Source organism: Dipodomys spectabilis, unplaced genomic scaffold, assembly GCF_019054845.1.
Source record: "Dipodomys spectabilis isolate Male_0828 unplaced genomic scaffold, ASM1905484v1 ptg000174l, whole genome shotgun sequence".
In the NCBI taxonomy this organism is placed as follows: domain Eukaryota; kingdom Metazoa; phylum Chordata; class Mammalia; order Rodentia; family Heteromyidae; genus Dipodomys; species Dipodomys spectabilis.
Genome location: NW_024870851.1, coordinates 430,155 through 450,825, shown reverse-complemented (window position 1 = coordinate 450,825; position 20,671 = coordinate 430,155). Strand labels below are relative to the sequence as shown.

Sequence of the window (20,671 nt, the reverse complement as noted above, 5' to 3'; positions counted from 1 at the left end):
ATCTTATAATTGCCAGGTATGTGCTGAGTTCTTTATATAAACTGTCTTTTAAAATCAGATCCTCTATTTTACAGTTTTGTAAACATACTATCATTAGGAAGCAAAGTTTCCAAGGGAAAGCAACAGTTCATAAAAATCAGCCTGATCATCCCATTTTTTGCACCCAGATTAACCATCACCGTATCTTTCTTTTGTAAAGGCAGTGTAGGGAGAGGGGATCTCCTCTCCTAGCTTTAGGGTTAAGCAAGAAGAAAGGAAGGAAGAAAAAAAGCAATTGAACTGAATCCTTCCAGAAGGCCATGGCGGTGGTTGGCCATGGTAAGCCTGTGGCACTAGCCAACCACTGCCTAGAAGATTTCCATAATGGAAACAGCTAATGATGCTCAAACATTGCCAGGCACCACAAGGGGGGTAAAAGTGAACAGATGAGTCTTTCATGAAGCTTTTCTTCATTTCTAAATAAATGCATACACATTCCTGTCTAGATCAGACATTTAGGCTTGCCCGCTCACTTTTTGTTCCCTAAACCCAACATATTTATGATGGTCAATGCATGAGAATTGTACCTTTTGTGCAAATACCCTCTGTCCATTTTTTCCCCTTGTCTTAGGCATCAAACTCAAGACTGACATTTTGTAGGATTCACCACTGAGATTTCTGCTTCACAGAAGCAGCTGGGAGTATTCAATGTGCCTTGGTACCAACCACTATTTTGGGAGTCGTTTCATTGGTTTTTATGTCTGAACTCACAGGAAGAACTGGTACTTTGCCTCAGTTCTGTCCTCCTGGGACACTTAAAAGGAAGGAAGAAAAGGGAAATAAAGGGGGAAATGATAAGGTGATAGTTTATGCTACTTTCAGAAGTACAGCTATGAGGTAGAGTAACCAGAACTACCTTCCTGTTGTATTTTAAAATGCAACTGTGGTCTTACCCACATTAAAAGTCCCTAGGGCTCTTAGAGTAAAGCCCAAGCTCTTTCCTGTACTGCATACAGCCCTTCAGGACTCTGCTCCTTCTTCCAGTGGCCACCACTTGACTTGTATTAGGTACACTTTACTCTTAACCATTTTCAGTTCTAGGATTATGTAAGTCTCTTGCGTAGAGGACTCAGTACCTGCTGATTCCTTTGCCTTAGGGACTTTCTCCTCTTTCATCCCTCTCTTAGCTACTTTATATGCCACCTCTTCTAGGATGCATTCTCTGGCTACCCAAGGCACGATCTTGTTCTTAATGGTCCTTCTAAATCCCTATTGTTCTGTAGTTATTAAAACGCTGCTCCCAGTTATTGAAAGTTACCCTTACTTGTCTGTTTCCTTTCTGGGCTACAAGCTGGCTGGAGAGAAGAGACTGTGTCTTACTCCATTTTTCCATGTTTGATTCTTAAAATGACACTTGACTCAGAGAAAGCCCTTTGTAAGTGTTTGTTATTATGAAAGCCCTAACTTTGGTTACTTCCTTAGATGACCTGCTCTTGATGCTGAATGCACCAAGTATGTGGAGATTAGTACTCGTGAGTCTATTCTACTGAGTTACTTCACTGAGTTTCACACTGAATACACCATACTGCTTGTTCTTTCTGTCTCTATCACTTCTCTTTCTATCTTTCATACCTACACTCACCCAAGCAATCATGTACCACATATACGTACACATAAAATTATTAAAATACATCATTTAATTTTGTTTTGTGCTGGTACTGGGGTTGAACTCAGAGCCTGGCCACTCTGCCGTAGCTCTTCCACTAAAAGCTAACACTTTACTACTTGAGCCACAGTTCCACCTCTGTTTTCTTGCTGGTTAGTTAGAGATAAGTCTTGAGGATTTCCCTGCCCAGGCTGGCTTCAAACCACAATCCTCAGATTTTAGCCTCTTGAGTAGCTAAGACGACCTGTGTGAACCACTGGAGCCCAGCAAGATATACTGTTAAAATTGAATCTTGCATATCCTATCACCTATGCTCAGAAAGTAATCTCAACATACCCATTCTTCATTTAACCAGACGATCTGGCTACTAACTCTAAAAACTATCCATACAACATTGGAAATCAATCTGTATAAACCCAAAGGTGGCTGTAGTGTCCCATCCTCCTTCCATTCTAAGTAGCTGTGCTTGAGTTCCTAAGTTCATAAAAAGGCTTCTCACAACCGCTAGGCTGGCTGAGGAGTAAAAAAATAAAAAAAAATAAAAAAGCTGCATTTTTATTGTGGAGGTTGTTTCCCAAATGCAGCTCAGGCCTAAATAGATAAACGCAAAATGTATCATAGAAGTAGCTTATTATTCTTAGGATAGCTGTGACTATCCCCAGAGCCTTGCAAATCATCCATGAAAAATACAAGATACTTTCACAGGATTAAAATGTTTGTTGGGCAAATGGCTTGAGTACAAAGGCTGACTTTGTTTTAGCCCCACCTGCTGACATTTTTCTCAGTCCCTGGATATAGCATAGGGGCTGCTACTTACCATCTACCCCCTGCCCTCGTAACCCAGAGCTTGTTACATTAAGGTAGGAAAGTTTTATGTGTATAATTTGGGAAGTTCTCTTGAGCAGACAGTGCTGTATAAATGTGAAATGCTGTTATTAATAATAAAGGTTGGCTAACCTAAGAATACTGTAGAATTAAAATAATGAGATTCTATTTTTAGGAAGACTTGCCAATAACATGCAAGTATGATAAGGTTATGATTTAAAGCTCCCTTTAGCCTTCCATAGAGTACATTTTCTGGGCTGCCTGCACACAGTTGTCAGCCATACAGCTCTCTATTAAGGCTAATGGTAGATCCACATTTGAATCCCAGAATGCCCAGCTAAAAATAGGCTCTCGACTTTCAGACATGGGACTGTGTCTTACAGACAACTTGCTTTAAAAAAGTATAGATTGGGCTCTTCAGGAACCTTGCAAATCCTGATCACTGTCTTTGCAGTGATCAAATAAACCTCTAGAATGTGTTTTAAATTTTTTATGTGCCTGTAATTACACGAAGATATAGGGTGTGTTTGGGAGACTCAGTTACATTTGTTTTCACATGAGAAAATATATTCCACAAAGGCCCAATTCAAAGTGATTCATAACTAGAAAAGAAGTCTTACTCCTCAGGACAAAAAAAATAATTAGCTCTTCCTCCACTAATGTTCAGGTCAATGCTTTGTCAATAACAGTAACTCTTCTTCACCAATTTAGTGCAGCCTATAAAGAATCATTATGACTCATAATTACAGATGCAGATTTATGTTGAAATGTATGTATAAATCTCTAGTTCTGGTGATGGATTGCTTCTTAGCAGAAAAAAAAATTGTGTAAAGAGACACTCTCCTTGATCTCTTTGAGTATTTTTCTTTTTCCATTTTGGGGTGGAATCATAAGGGTTTGCATTCAATGACACAATATGACCCAGGGCACTTTATGGATTCTCAACTGAAGGGAGGAAGGTACCATCCACAGGCTGCTGTGGAAGGTAACAGTGGGGGTGTGGGAGGAGAAGAGAAGGTGATATAACTGTGAAAATATGCTTTGTGGGGTTTTTGCTAACTGCCTAAAAGAAGAACAGTTTTTCAACACCTGCAGGCCAGATACTGTAAATCAAAAGAAAGATGATTATCTGGACAGAGGAGATAGGTTTTGAAATGACTGAGCCTTGTAGAGGTTGAAGTCTACAGCTTGATTCTGAACACATGCAAGTCATAATCATGATATCAAATTCTGTGGAAGCCTGAATGGCCAAATGAGATATGAGGTTGTCCTTGCCAAGGATTTTGTGTTTTTTATACATTTCCTATAGGAAATCTAAGTTTTTCAGCATCAGCAGTCTTCAGAGAATAATGTCCTTGATGAGAAAGAAGCAAGATTTTCCCTGTTGTAGAGGATGCATTGCCCTCCAAGGGTGCTAAGGTAATTTCTAAGACACAGTTGAATGCTGGATTTTTGAGAATTACTATGCAAATGCCCAGAAAATCCACTTTTTTCTGCTCAAGATATCACTCATACATATCTAGAAAAGATAATTCATGTTTAATATGCTATCTCTTAGATAGTGTTAATCAAAACATACAGAAAGCTGAGCACTCACTCTGCAACCAAGAAATTCTACTTTGGAAGCAAACCAAAAGAAGCAAGAAGAGCCACACCAGAATCATAGCAGCCCAATCCTGAAGACAACCCAAATGTCCAGCAGTATGTAAAGCAATACACAAAGGGTCATATACCCCAGCAATAAAAAGCATCCAACTGGTTATGCCTTAACATAGAGAATCTTTAAACTATTGTATTAAGTGAAAGAACACAGACATAAGGAACCCAGAATATGGAATCCATTTATAAGAATTTCACAAATAGTATAAAACTAATTCATGAAAACACATCAGAATTCTAGCTACTTCTATGGCGTTGAGGGTTATTGACTAAGAAGACACACAAGGGAACTCTGGGCGATGAAAATGTTTTATATCCCAATCTGCTTAGTGGTTAACATGGTATATACATATGTAAAAAGATCATTGGGCTGTACATTTAAGATTTGTGCATTTTACTGTTTGTAAATTACAGCTCAATAAATAGAAGTTTTAAAAAGCTTAATGAAAAATGCATATAGAAAAGCTCATTTTACAAGAGTAAGCATGAATAGGCAAAAGCAAAATCAAGTAGATGTTTTAAAGAGCAAAGTAAATCGATAAATGAAAAAAATAAAAATCTTTCGCTTTTTCTCACTCATCATATGACACAGAAATGCTAAACCATCATACACGTTAAGCAATTCATCACGTATTCTTCGAAGATTTACTTCTATACAATTCCTCTTAAGTTCAGATGTGCTTCATTTCCAAGCTACTCATTTGGAAATGGTATTATTAAGCATAAACAACCAGGAGATAAATATTTTCAGTTGGTTCATTTTGTGTCTGAACAAAGGATCATGAGTTAATGATACTGTTGACCTTAACTAGACTTCATATGCATTTAATTTTCTTGAATATTTAGAGTAATTAAGATGGAAGACAATGTTATTTTATAAAATGGGTATTAATTATATCTCTCCCATCTTTTATACAGTATCTCTAATTTTTTGTCTTCGTCTTATTAGAGATTTTGGTAAGATACCTGCCTTACTGTGTCACTAATGAAGCAAACAAGCTTAGTTTTCAAGAATCATCATGATGGCACATCCACATGATATCTGCCACTCATTATTAAGATGACATTTCCTTTTTTGGAATTCTAAAGTTTGTCTGAAATTGCTAGTGCTGAATTTTGAACTGCACTCTAGAGATCACCATGTCCTTCCTCCTCTTGTAAGATGAGGAAACAGATCAAGGAAGGTTAAGTGGTTTTCCTGGGCTTGGTTTCTATTGATTTTTTTGGTGCAGAATTCGGATGCCTTTCTTGAACTCTACCATAATGGTAGCTCCTAGGATCAAAGTAATATTGCTATTGTATACTTTGTGAGCACATGAGCATTGTATAGAATGGAGGAGGGTGTGTCCAGATAAGGATTGTCTTTGGGATCTAGCAAAGGTCCTTGTGATGCAATTCCGTTTCCAAACTCTAGATTGTTTGTCCAAGAAGCCTCTATCATTTACTTAGGCTAAGCCTATTTATGTCCCTTATGAATGACAATGCCCCTAGAACTCTATGAATGAGTGCAGTGTGTACAATGTGCATTCCCTATATTCATGTCTCATTTACAAGCTGATGTGAATTACTTGCTCTGTAAATCTCAGTTTCCTCATCTGGAAAGTAGATATAATAATATCTTCTCTTTTTTAAGGTTTAAATTGAATAATGTAAATCAAGTCAGTCTGGCTCTTAATATATATTCAGTAAGTGTTAGTTGCCAGATTATCCTGGGATTTTGCTATCATATTTTTTGTGGTTTTTCCCATTTCCTGTTCTTGCACACACAATGTCCTTTTCTCTCAGCTTGAGTTCCTTCCATCATTAACTTGTCTTCCACACATTCCCTCATCTTGATTTCCAATCACAGTACACATTTTAACATCTAATTCTTTCATCTCAAAATGCTCTTCTATTATTTCAGTGGAAGTGTTTAGAAGTCAGAGATCACTTAAATATTTATTTTGCATCTTTAATGGGACCCAACATGGAAAAAATACTTGAAAAGCATTACAACAAAGGAACTAAAAGATACCATGTAAGTGGTATTGTGTTGTATTTCTTTTCCCTTGACAGCTTATTTTACTTAACATAATGTCTTCTAGATTCTTCCATATTGTCATAAATGTCAGAATTTCCTTATATTTTGTAGCACTGACAAATAGGCATCTGTTAGTTGATACTTTTTTGTAGTCCATATCTTGGCTATTGTGGTTAGTGCTACAATGAACACAAAAGTGCAGAAATCTCTTTTACATACCAATTTTTTTTACTTTGAATATATATCCATAAGTGTGATTTAATATTTAATTTTCTGTATTATCTTCTAATTTTACTTCATTTCTGTATCCTTCATCTGTTAAACTACTATTGGATGCTAATTGTATGTACCAAGATAACTCTAACAGCTCTATCCTCAGCTTAATTCTAAGCTTTTTGTTTTTCTTGAGCCTCTTCAACTTCGGCCTTTGTTCTATTTCTACCATAGAGTTTTTCACAATAGCAGGTAGATCTCTCAATGCCTGTGGCTAGTGTAGATTTTAATTTTAGTCTTTAGTTATAGCTTTGGGCTACGTGTTAGACCTTTTGTTGCTGTGACAAATGCCTAAGAAAATGCCCTAGTGGATGACCTTCACTTTCTGGGAGGATCTTCCCCCCTTTGTTAGTCATCCCTGGAAATGCCCTCAGAGAAACACCTAGTTCTAATCTCCTACCTATTTCACAATCCAAATTGACAATGTAAATGAATTATCATATGCTATGTTACCTTTCATATGCTATCATGTGCTAAATGTCACAGCCTCAAAACATAACCAAACACATAGTAATTGGTTTTAGAATATGGTATCTTTCTTTCCGTTAGTGTTTCTGTAGTATAGGATTTTCTTAATAAAGCCTATAATGGGAATCTTTTGCTTTGGAGGGTGAGGGATGGTGTTGGGTATTTGAACTAGGATCCTAATACTTGATAAGCTAGTGTACTACTACTTGAGCCACACATCCAGCCCTAGTTGTTGCTTGCTATTTGGAGATGGAGTCTAGCAAACTTTTCTACCCTATCTGACAGTGAAACACAATTCTTAGATCTTAGCCTCCTGAGATCTAAGGTTGATCTGAGATTATAGGTATGAGCCACCAACACTCAGTGGGAACATTTTTTTGAATGAAGATAATTGGAATTATTTTAACTTAACTTATATGTACATTTGGACAATTAATTACTGGATGAATAGGTCTATTAATGTTTCCAGAAGCTACTTATTTCTTAATAACTTATTTTTTATATTTTTCATATTCAAAAATGGAATTTACTGTTTTGTGATTTCACCTACCTTGCTGTTCTCTGCTATTGTGCAAATGCTAATGATAGTATTTTGGAGTCTGATAGCTTTAGCATGGACCAACACATTCAAATATGACTGGTGAACATAATACGAAACTCACAGCTAGGTTTTTACCCTCATCAAGGGTAATTGACAGACTATGTGATTCAGTTTCACACCAAAATTGGTAGCAACTTACATTGTGCTACATGAAGCAAAAGTCAATCAAAAACCTAAATTGTTAATTGTTCTTTTAGGTAATAGTGATTTGATTAAGTATTGGAAGGTGATATCCTGATAAAGATTAAGTGGAATTTCTCTGTTCCATAGGAGCTATTTTCAGAATTGTTAATCATCCCTGCAACCACAGTTAGATTAATAGGAAATGAAGAAACCTTTGCTAATAGAATAGGTCCAAAAAATGAGAGGACACACAAGCTGTGTCCTGCCTTAAAGGACGGTGTTTCACAGCACTGCCTATAGCAATCCCTCATTACTCCACTCTGGAGAAATGCTTGATTGTTCCTATCACATGTGTGCATTGCAGGGTAGACAGCTGCGTAAAAATATAATCTGAAAGAACAGGTGAGAAATTATGGATTCCATTAGGAATGGAAGTTCTGGATGGCAGCTAAATTAGTTGGGTCTATATCTATGAATATGAAATAGATTTGAGATTTTTGCCTTTATTTTCCAAACAGAAGTTCCAAAGAATTCCTTTTTCTTTTTGAGTTCAGAACTACATGAAAATAGTAGCATAAAATAATTAAAACAATATAACAGTAATATTTTTAGAGTGCTTTTCATTTGTTAACCATAAAAGTACCAGCATTGGTTTGTATTACTTCTGCTCTAGTCCTGAGACTAGCATGCTTTATTAACCTTTTAAGAAGCAAAGAAACTGAGGCATGGAGAACTTCCACAGCCTTCCCTAGCTCCCATAATCATCTATGGGGACTCCATAGTTCATGCATAACTTCAACCATCTTTTTTATTTTTATTTTTTATAATGCTTCTCAGGCTTTGGCAGGAGAAAAGGAAATTTTGTACTATTCTTTTGTACTATTCTCATGCTATTTAGCATGAGATTCATATTCAAAGGTTAAATTCACATCTCTTCCAAATGGACATTTTGTGGTTCTTGGAGGAAGATGGTTCATGAATCTTTTCAAAGATCTCCTTGACTTAAGGTGCTCATACACAACTTCAAAAATTTCCCCATTTTCGTAGCTTAAAATTATCAGGTGCTTACTTACAACCTTTTTAGTAAATGCCCTTCTAGCTTGGGGTAGCTTTGGTATTTCATATTTAGTAAAAGTGCCTGCTACCTGCCCTTAGAAAATATCTTGGTTTTATGTCTCCCAGACTGCTTGTTGCTAAAGGCAAAATGTGAAATGGAGAGCATTGGACTTTCACTGTGCTGTAGAAATAAGGTCCAACTACTACATTAAGAGCAACGGCAGGTGCTGTAAATCTGAACATTGGGGAAGAAAAGGAATAAAATGTGATAGACTAGCCTGGAAATTACTAAGGTGAAGACAATTTTCCTAAAGAAATAATTATACTTTCCTACAAAGGAATTGTGTTTTATTTTGGACTGCACTTTGAATGGGAAAGTTTAACATGGATTCCTGAATAATTAATCATGTACTCAGTTTCTATAAAGACATTTTACCTCTTTTAGGCTCTTTCATCTCTTCTCCAAAAGTAAAAAAATCTTATTAAAGTAATTTATGTTTATTGTAGAGCATTTAGAAATGCATAAATGACCCCCAAATATCACAAGACTGAAATAACCACCCTTAACATTTTAGTATGTATCATTCCAATAGTTCTTTTACGCTTTTTTACTTAATGTAGTCTTTTCATTTATCAATATATTACAGAATCTGTCTTAGTAAATATATTTTCTAGCATTGTATTTTGGTGTTCATGTGTGATTTCAACCATTACACTAGAAATTGAGGTTGCTTTCAATTATTTTATTTTATTTTATTATTATTTTTTTTTGGTCGGTCATTGGGCCTGAACTCTGGGCCTGGGCACTGACTGCCCTCAGCTCTTCAGCTCAAGACTAGCGCTCTACCACTTGAGCCACAGCGCCACTTCCCACTTTTTCTGCTTATGTGATGCTGAGGAATCAAACCCAGGGCCTCATGCATGCAAGACAAGCACTCTACCACTGAGCCACCTTTCCAGCCCACAGCTACATTTTGATATACATTTGTGACTATTTTTCTTGGAATATAATGACATATTGACCCCATGGACTTGGGAAATACACTGCTTAATGTATCCTTCAGAAAGATGCCAATTTGCATTCATACATGTGACATTTCTGATGTTTGAGCATTTCGAGAGCTGTTATTTCTGAGACAAAAATACCAAGTGCCAGCTTCACGCTCAGGAGAGAGCACTGTACCTCTTCCTTGTAGCTTCTGGTACTCTACACGATCGGTGAGATTTCTCTAGTAACGAACTATAGAAATGATCCTTGAAAGTATAGTCTTTCGAGAGCTGTTATTTCTATATGGACAAAGCCCACTTTGTGGGCATATTTTGACAATGGATGTGCTGGGAAGATTGAGCATCACTTTTCTACTCATTTGCATAGTGGGCTAAGGCTTAATATTTTAGTCTATTGTACTTTGGTAAAGTCAGTGTAAAGAAGAGAACTTGTAGGGCAGTAAATTGGGGAGAAAACGAAGAGGTATTCTAAACCAAACTGGGCATAGTGTTTTCCTCATGAGAAACTTAGGACAGAAAGCGCGCTCCTAATTTACATTTATTTTCCATAATGACTAACGTTTGGGATACTGCAATGGGGTATGTGAAAAGGAACAAACAAATCCTGTTGGAATGTGTCAGTGCTCTGTGCATCCTCTACATAGCGACTGGAGTTTCCCCTCTGTAAGGGTCTGCTCCTCATCAATACACAAATGGCTGTAGGAAGTGGAAATGACTCTAGTCTTCAGAATCCCTAAAAAATGTCATTAGGAATTGAGCTGATGATTTGGAGAGATATTTGCCTTCAATTATTAAAGGACAATTTGAAAAAAGTGAAATATCACCCTTTTCACAAAATGTTTTGGAATGGTAAATCTTTTTCCCTTCCCATTTGTATTATGGATGAACACTATAGGGAAAATGGACCCCCAGGAAACAATTTTTAATATAGGAAAAGAAAAAAATATAATACTCAAACAAGAGGAGTCCATTCTGAATAAAATTAGTGATAAACTACCAACCCTTCATTATTCAATCATATCTATGTAATGACATTACAAGTTAGACTTCTTTAATTCTACACAATGAACTTGTAGAGTCACATAGAGCAGAACTATTGTTTTCATTTCTTTTTGTGCACAAGTCAAATAAGTAATATAGTAGAAAAGGTCCAAGGTGAGCTGATTCGCTTCACTGACCACAAGGAAGAAAATAGAGCTCTGATAATAAAATGCCTTACTAATTGAGTATAGTTAAAGCAAAACTACATGTCATACCCCAAGCATGAACCCCAGTATTGACAATATTCCTCAGATAGCTGATAGAAGCAAACAATCCAAAGCACACACAAAGTAGAAATTGTCATGCATTGATCTTAGGGATAACTGGAGGCCAGTTAGCCTAAATATGATTTTTTCTAGTTTTATTTTCAATTCAAAGAATAAGTTTATTTTATCTTATATATTTCTTAACCAAACACAATAGTTTGAGAACCCTTAACAAGCTTTATCAATGTGTACACTTGGTGTATCATCATTTTGACTTGCTGACTGTTCTTCACCCATTTGCTCCCAATACAATAGCCTTTGCAGATCTAGAGATGGAAATATTGAAGACAAGCTGAGAATTTGGCTGAGGTGCTCCAGGAGGTTCTGGGGATGAGACTCCTTCATGTAGAGAAGTCCTGCTTTTTCTGAGTTCTTCCTTGAGCTTCTTTATAAATGTTCCTTTAAAGGAAGTCTTCCTAGCAACAATAGTAGAAAAGTACCCATGTAGCTACAAAAATATGATTAAATATGAAGTTTATAACAAAACCCTGAGCTTTGCATATGATAGGTGCTCAATAATGTTTGTGAAACAAATGAATAAGCCAGTGGAGGAGAGAGTTGTGATTAACACAGTGGTTTAAAGACCCAGATCCAGATTCTGACTTTGGATGGCTTTTCTCTGAGATTCTATTTCTCAAACTGTGTACCAAGCACTTATACGACGTAAGTTTTGAGATCTCAACAATCTCTATGTAGTTTTGTTTTGTTTTTATTTTTACCAGATAAATGGGTGCTGGAGTGGAAAGCACTAAAAAGAGCAACTTCTGAGTGTTGAAGGTCAGACAGGCCAATACAAATTAAGCCACCAATAGTATCTAACACTACGCACTACAACCTGCGAGGAGGGCTGTACACGCTTTTCTTATCAATAGCAGTTCTGCATACATCTTCAGAAGTCCTTCAGCCCATTTCATAAATGACAAAACTGAGGTTCTGATCCATAGCAGAGCTAATATTAGGTATTGAATATAAGCCTCTGTCACTCTACAGACTCAATGTACAGTAAGCTTTTGTAACCTGGTTACCTAGCTGGGAAGGAAAAGGAAAGTGACAGAACAATACCACAGAGTGTGGGTGGCCCAGTTCTCCTTCAGGAGGGAGGCCCATAACCTAAGTCTCATAATTTCCTATCCAGACTTTCATGCATGAAACTTTATGGCCTCTTGAAAGGTGAATGAGTAGACTTGATTCATTGAAAGTCAGAAACAGCTTTTTAAACATTTGAAAATCAAGATAGGTAGTTAGTCTGCCTTGTAAAAATTTCTTATGGATGTCACTATTAGAAAAATTTATTTTAGCATATTATACTGCAAAGCTTATTTAAACTCATCACATCTTCAGATTCAGTCATTGTTAGTTGGGGATTTTAACATTAATCCTAGCCATATCTTAATTCATAGGGTCTTGGAAAGTAGTGATTTGTTTTGCTATCACCAGATTTCATCCATGTAAAATAGGTCACTGACATGTCACATTTTATGAGGTTATTTATACCACCTCTCCCATTTGGGCTGCTGTTTCACAGGTTATTTTTCTTCTCTATATTAATGAGAGGAGTTCAGGGTACTGAATTTTGTTTATTGAAAAAATTGGCACCTGGAAATCCTGAGCAAACCAAAGTGCAAAATGTGAAATATGAAATACTTTAGCCTTGAAGAGATAAATTTTATCTTCAGAAATATTAGTCAAAAGATTCTTAAAATTCTAAAAAAATAGTTATTAGTTTCCTGGTATATTTGTAACATGTAACTTTCAAAATCACCCAGTTAAATTTTCACAGTCTCACATGTTGTGTGCATGTCTGTGTGTATAAATATTTATGCACATACATATTCCAGCATAAAAATCAACTTGATGCCTTTCTAAAAATGTAAAAGATCTTGTCTAGTAACTACAGTTTGTGATCATATTTATGTGTGTTAACAAATACCAACTATATGTCCATTAAATATTAATAGCTATAAGTTCTAGCTTGCCCTAATTATTTCTAATAATCTTTGTGGAGACTAATATCTTTAAAAACTATATATGTGTTGATGATAGAAAACAGGTTGAAAAGTACTGATTTATTACAAGCGATCATTAAGTTTAAAAGCATTCCAGGGAGATGAAGACATCTGCCTTGTATTTTCACATTGCAAGAGAAAAAGACAGGAAGAACAAAAAGAAAGGAAACGATGTTGCAAGCTAGGTTTGAAGAAAACAGTTCCTTCTTTCTATCAACAAAAGTCATTTTTTTTTAAAAAAAATTCATGCTAATGGCTATCACTTATTATGCTAACAAGTATGTTTAATGTTATACATTAACAATGAAAATGATATATGTCCCTAAATTGTTTTTTGGCTTATACACAGTATGTGAACACATGCATCTCTAGTTTGTTCTTTCTACAAAAAACAATTACAGAAAGTGGATATCAGAATGAGTTAAGATGGATTAATTATGTCTTGGAAAAATAGTTTGAAATGGACTGTGTTTTTATTCTTCATTAAAGGTAAGACTTGGTAAGACTCAATTATAAGAGTTTAGTAAATAGTCATTTGATATCTTGGAAATCAAAGGAAAGGGCCACTGTTGAGAAGCTGAACTTAGCTGTTGTAGGAGTTTCATCTCTCTAAATGAGTGCTACTGACAGGAACCATATGTGTCACTTACTATGGCTGAGAAAGAGAACATGGGTGGTTTTCCAAGGAGCTATGACCTCCTGTGCATACGTGTCTACTGTGCATGCAGGGACAAATCTGATATATTTATGATGTTGAATTAATACTCAGAGCCACATGTGAGCTTGGGGGCTGTAGATTTTTCTATTTAAAGGATTATATGTGAATATCCAGATTGATTTTGCCTTCATTTTAAATCAATTTTTGTATTTAGTGGTGTTTGTACCAGACAGAGACATTCGTGAATGTGTAAGGTCCCCTTTGAAATGACAAAAGAATGATGAAGTGGTTCTTAAGCATATATTTTGCCCAGCTGAAATAAAGAAATACCTTAAGTAGATCTGATCGCTCAAAACAATAGGTTAAGGACTTCGTTTAAGGAATCAGACCTATTGTAACATCAGGGTTCTTGAATGGCAGACATTTTCCTAGGAAAAGCAGCTGGAAACAAAATTTTACCTTGTGTTCTTGCAGAATATCCTTTGCTATCTTCTTACATTTTTCTTACCTATATGGTTATATGTTCAGTGAGTTTTTATAGAACACACACAGTAAGAGATAGAGAGGACTCGTGCTTGTTTGTTTTAAAATCTTTTCTGATCATTTGTTTTGGATGATGCATAAATACCATTTGTATTTAATGTACATATTGAAATATTTTTGTTTGTCTATATATTTCTTTTCTGATTGATCTCTTTTAGATTCACCTGCTTTCCCTGCCTTCTTTTGGATTTATATAGTCTTTGTGATTGCTCTAAAGATTGTATGATACATAGTTCGCTTTCCATAAACTACTTGGAATCATTATGTCCCATTTCAAGTGAACACAGAAAATATGCTGCTATATTGGTCCTGTTTTACTACCCTCTCATGATGTTATGAAGTCATATGTTACATCCACATTCTCTGAAACTCCTATCGGACAATGCACTAATACTTCCCTTCCAATCTCTTTTTTTTCTTTGATTTTTTTAATTTTTTAATTTTTTTATTATGAAAATACCATACAGAAGGGTTACAATTACATGGACAAGGTAATTAGTACGTTTCTTATCAAGCATTGTTGTCTCCTCCTTTGCTTCCCCTTCCCATTCCTTCCCATCCCTCCCCCCTCCCCACTCCTCCTTTCCCAACCCCCCCCCCCCCCCCCCCCGCCAAAATTGTAAAGTTTGTTTTTCGACATAACATCTTGTACATCTCATTGTTGCATTAGGTCCACCTGTATCCCTATCTAAACAATTTGTTTTTTCCCTTCCCCTCCACAAATTATACCTGCATCAAATACAGTGAAAACAGGGGTTATACCGTGGGGGAAGGACATACAAAGCAATAAAGAAATCATCTTATAAATATGTTAGAAACAATTGCAAGAAAGAAAAAACATTTGAGTCCTTATTTTGAGGTTCATTTCGCCTAACATCAACTTATCTGATCTTTTCTGCTTGTCTCAGACATATACTAGTAATTGTAAATAAGGGAAACCATGAGACCTATGTTCTTTGGGCCCGGCTTCAATCTCTTTTTAAAGAAAAAAAATACTATGTCACATGTCCCAAAGTATTTGCCATTTCTCTCACATTCCCTTTATTCTCAATGTTCTGAGTTTCCTTCTGGTATCATTTCCTTTCTTTCTGAAAACTTCCGTTAGCAATGAATTGTTTACGTTTTCCTTTAGCTAAGAATGTTTATTTCACTCTTATTTCTGAAAGATGTTTTTCTCTAGAGAATTCAGTGTTGTGAAGGCTCTGATGTCATGCGCCACTGTTCTCCATGGTCTCCAATGAGAAATCTGCAATCTCCTATAAGTTTTTCTTCTGGATGTTCTCAGCATTCTTAAAAAAATTTTGTTTTAGTTTTCAGCAATTTGATTATGATGTCATGAAATTCTTTTGAGTTTATTCTCTAGAGGGTTCATTGAGCTTTTTTTTTTTCATTGAGCTTTATGACTCTTCAGGTTTATAGCTTCAGGTTTATGTCTTTCACCAAATTTGAGAATTCTACAGCTATAATTTCTTCAATTTTTTTTAAACAAAGTACAGTCTTCTAAATTTTAGGGAGAGTGTGCTCAATAATAAAAGTTTTTAAAAGAAATGTTTAGATATTTAGGTTCAAAATCCTTTCATGTTATGCTAATCTTTTAATGCCATGCACTCATAACAAATCAAAAAATAGCTGTGATAAAATCAATATAGGATCATATAACATAAGTTATTCATATATCTTCACACAATACCTATACAATGCTAAAAGTTTCTCATTCTGATTCTTGTTTTTTGTAGGTGATGAGAGATAATAAGATAATACTATAGCATGAAAATGTTTACCTCAATGTAATTATTCTGTATGTACATATGTATGTGTATATATAGCACGACCTTACCCTCAAAAAATAATTTGTTTAGAATTAAATTTCCTTAAGACAGCCATGATTAAACTTGAATATGTTTTGCCATCAAAGTTTCTGATTCAGTAATTCTAGGGTAGGGCCTTAAGAACTTGCATGGTAAGTAGGATGCTAGATTATGTCAGTGTTGTGGGGTTTAGGATTATCAATCTTGAGAATTAATACTATAAGTGAAAGAACAGAGTACCCAGAATTTCATGTGGTCCATCAAAAGGCATGAATTAGAAAATAAATTGAAATTCATAAGTTTCTGTTAACTTTGTGAGATTTGCAAAGAACAAATTTATTTTGAACTTAAGTTGACTACTTTAAGGTTTTCAGCCATTTCAACTACTCTTAGATGTATGTACAGCCACAAACCCTAATATTGTAAGTCAAAATGACAATACATCCAGTAAGATAAATTGATTTCTCTGGTGTCAAAAACTTTCAAAAATTAGTTATCTTAATTGTTTCTCACTTAACTTTCTTAAGTTTCTTTTCCAAGATGTATTTTTGCTGTGTAACAAAAGGTTTGCCTCAAACTTGAAATCTTCCTGCTTTAACCTCCTGAAGAGTGAGATTACAGACACATGCCCCACTCAAGTAGGTTTAATTTACTTTTTTATCCAGACTAGAAGGTGGCAAAGTATAGGTTATTGATCAGAACTGTTTTGTAGTCTATTATTTTATGACCAGTAAGCTAAGAATGATATTTTCATTTTGTAAAACATCAAGAAGAAGAAAACATAGAAACTATAGGTGGCCCACAAAGCATGGACTATTTAGGATCTCAGCCTTCATAGTTTGTTTAACTGCATTTAGAGCCATTCTGCCAAGGTAGCACATCAAGAAGTGACGGAAGACGGGCAGGAAGTCAAATATGGTTTTACTTGTCCTACTGCCCTTATTTAACTCTTGACACCATTAACTGATTTGTGTAGCATTAGACAAGTAACAAGTTTTCTATGCATCTATATCCTCATTACAAAATGCAGGTGATAAAAGTCAGATATTGTGTGATTCAATTAGTGAATACACAGAAAGTCTTTAGTACACCACTTGGCACATAGCATAGGCACTCTTGTCTATTTCCCACTTGATAGAATACTGTGTAAACACTGAAAATAATATTACACTGAGCAGTAATAAAAACATATTAAGCGGTCTGGTTATGAAGAGGAAGGAGGCAAAGCATAAAATGGACTGTACATTTTCTAGAATATGAAAAAGAGAAATGTACTCATTATCTTGCCCATCTAATTGTAACCACTCTGTACAGTATTTTCATAATAAAAATAAATAAAAATTAAAAAAAAAGAAAAAGAAACAAACAAAAACACACAAACTCTTCAGGGGAAAGTATGGGAAGGAAACACAGAAGTATATTAGGAGTAGTAGTGTTGATTTGATGAGACTACAGACGATTTTCCTTCTTCCCCCCTTCCTTCATTGTTCACCATTTCTCAAAGGCACTATAACTTTTAACTTGATGCTGCACCTCAGAAGTGGCTTAGGCCTTTCCCAAGGTACTTATCTCCAAGATAGGATAGCTAGATGAGCAATGCTCATCATAAGTCTTCTAGTATTTGTTTTGGTCTCTGGAAGTCATTCCCTTCACATTCTTTGTTCATAGTTGTATTTAATTAGGACTTGAGCTAGTCATAAAATGTACATTAATTGTCTGTTATTTCATAAATGATGGCCAAAATAACAGCCCTTGATAAAAACAGTTTTGGAGAGAGCACCATTTGGTCTACTCCTTTTCCAAGGCTCCCTGCTTGCCCCAAGCAAGAGCTTTCTCTTCGTTATCTCCTTTCATCCTGGAGAATTGCTAATCCTGCACTACCATATTAAGTACCAATTAAGCAGAGATTTGTCATTCTTGCTTGAGAACATTGAGCTGGGCTATGGCTGCATATTTCACAGACTTCTGACAGAAATTATTTTAATTAGACTGCTGCAAGCAGCATTTAAAATAGTCTGTATGGCCAGGGAGAGGGAGAATGGCTCCTCAGTCAGATAATTTACTTATTTTTTCTTTTTCACTCACCATAAATCTTAGGACTGTGGTTATTAAACCTTTGGAGGGGGAAGGGGACAGTTAGGAAAAGGAGTCAGCTAAACTTTATCTTATTTTAAATACCAGAAAAGAAAAATCTCCCACAGTTTTGCTGGGGGGAGAAAAAACCCACAAAAACACACTTTTAATGAAAAATGTGTTCAAGCAAAACCTGACACCAGCAGGACAGTTTTACACTGTAAATATCTGACATGTTCAAATGATAAAGAGCATCATGCTCTTCAAGTTGTCATTACTTGTCAATTGGTAGGTTAACCTAATACTAAAATATAAACTACATAAATAACTAAACTAAGCCCCACGTTTAGTAGATCTTGATTACCCAGAGTACAAATTTTATAATTTTGTAGGAATATATTTTAGTTTATGAATCTACTCACTAAGAAATTGAGTGTTTGTGCTACTCTTTAAAAATTTTAAATGAGGAATTATCCTCCTATATATACCCCATTTCAGATCTATATTCAGTTCATTAAAATGTTATCCTGTCTTTATTTGTAAGTGTTCTGACTTATTTAATCAGATCAACTTTGTTTAAGTACATATTACCAAAACATGCTATAACATTTAACCATGAAATACATATTTTCCTTTCAGTTCTACACTCACAAAGGAGATCCAGTTCTCCTTTTATGAAATAACAACAATACCATTGTTAGATTTTTTAAATTTAAATTTAGTGCTTTATAGTTTACTAGAGAGTATTCCCTCTTGAAAACCAACAAACTTCTAAAATATAGGATGATCTCATAGACTGTAGGGATATATCATAAGCTCTTAAAGAGTAAAGTTAAATGAGCCTTTATATGCCCCTCTCTTATTATTGAAAATGGAAAAAAACGGAACAAGAACCACATGACATATCAGAGTCACTTTGATATATCACTGGACCCATCTCTGTAAATCACAATCTCTGCTGCATTATTTTCACTGTTCATTGAAATACATATACTTAAAAGTTGACACTTAAAGAAATGATCACATTTTCAATATAAAGCTTTAGAAATGGTGGCCTGGTTGGAGAACTCACACTACTGAATTGTGAGAAGCCAAAAGTGACCACACTGAATGTGTGGAATAAATAGGGAAGAAGGGATGGTGGCCAGATCCACTAGAGCACGGGAGATGGGTTACTCTATCATGTTTGCATGAATGCTTCATGCCTTGTGCCTGGCTTCAGGTGAGAAGATGGGCACATGATCAGAGAATGATAGGTGAGTGTGAGAGCTGGGTTCCTCCTTCAGCACTTGGTGAGAAATTAAAAATAATTGGCATGGTAATAAAGCCTAGGCTTTATCTGAATGATACCTCTCCAGAGCCAAATTCTCTCCCTCTCTCCCCCTCTTCCTCTCTCTCTCCCCCTCCCTTCCTCCCCCTCCCCCTCTCTCTCCCTCTCCCTTTCTCTCTCTGTTTCCCTCTCTTTCCCCCTCCTTCTCTCTCAACTCTCTCTCTCTCTCTCTCTCTCTCTCTCTCTCTCTCTCTCTCTCTCTCTCTCCCTCTCTCTCTCTCTCCCTTTGGTCAGTCATGGGGCTTGAACGCTGGGCCTGGGCACTGTCCCTGAGCTCTTCATCTCAAAGCTAGAGCTCCACCACTTGAGCCACAGCACCACATCCAGTTTCCTGATTAATTATAGATAAGAGTCTCAGACTTTCCTGCATGGGCTGGCTTTCAATAGTCATCCTCAGATCTCAGCCTCCTGAGTAGCTAAGATTACAGGCATGAGCTGCTGGTGCCCAGCAAGAGACAAATTCTTAAAGGCAAAATTTCTCTGAATAATTCTGACAGAATCCACTGTTTCTGTTTATAGTGCTCCACACAATTTTAATATGACACAGAGCAAATTTGCGTTGGCTAATACAGAAATTTCAAATGAGAGCTTATAAATTCATTTGTTGTGAATCCAGAGCAAAGACATAAGCTTGCTGTTGCACGGTGAATTTTTGCTGCTCCCTAAGTCAGCCATTCTCTTTTCCTGCTGATAGATCTTCTACTGGAAATCTTCTAAAACAAAGCATCTTTATCTCCACTGGGAATCTATTGAAGCAGGTTGCACTGCTTGACCCAACTGTCTTAAGAAAAATTCAGCAACTGCTGTGTCTCCTGCTCAACCAGTGCACATATATATAGCTTTATGTTTCCCTTGAGACTGAAAAGCAAACCATTGGGCATTAAGTGGGGAAAAAAATTATCAAGTGCACTATCACCATAAAGCCAAGAACAAACTCTTAGATTTCTCCCAAATTACTACCATATCCATAGGATCCAAATCTTAAGATTGAGGTGTGGTTCTCAAAGTGTGCTGCCAAAATAGCAGCAAGGGCATAGACTGGAAACTTGTTAGACTTGACTTGTTGGCTATGATCCCAACCTAGTGAAACACAAAGTCTGGAGGTAAGGCCCAATAATTAGTAGCTCATAAGCACTCAGGCAATTCTCCTGCTCATATTTGAGAACCATTACCATGGCCTAAATTTAACTGCACATTGGTTCATATAGAGACCTTTAAATTTTCCTTGTGTCTGTGATACAACAGTAGAAGTTCTAATTTAGTTCATT

General features: G+C 36.0%; 1 long non-coding RNA gene and 1 pseudogene across 1 annotated transcript in view; one reads left to right on the top strand and one right to left on the bottom strand.

Moving 5' to 3' along the window:
* The window catches only part of LOC122120042, a 75,505-nt gene that overhangs the window by 44,945 nt on the left and 9,889 nt on the right, over nucleotides 1-20,671 (top strand). The window lies entirely within an intron of this gene.
* Nucleotides 9,714-9,941, bottom strand: LOC122120155 (annotated as a pseudogene).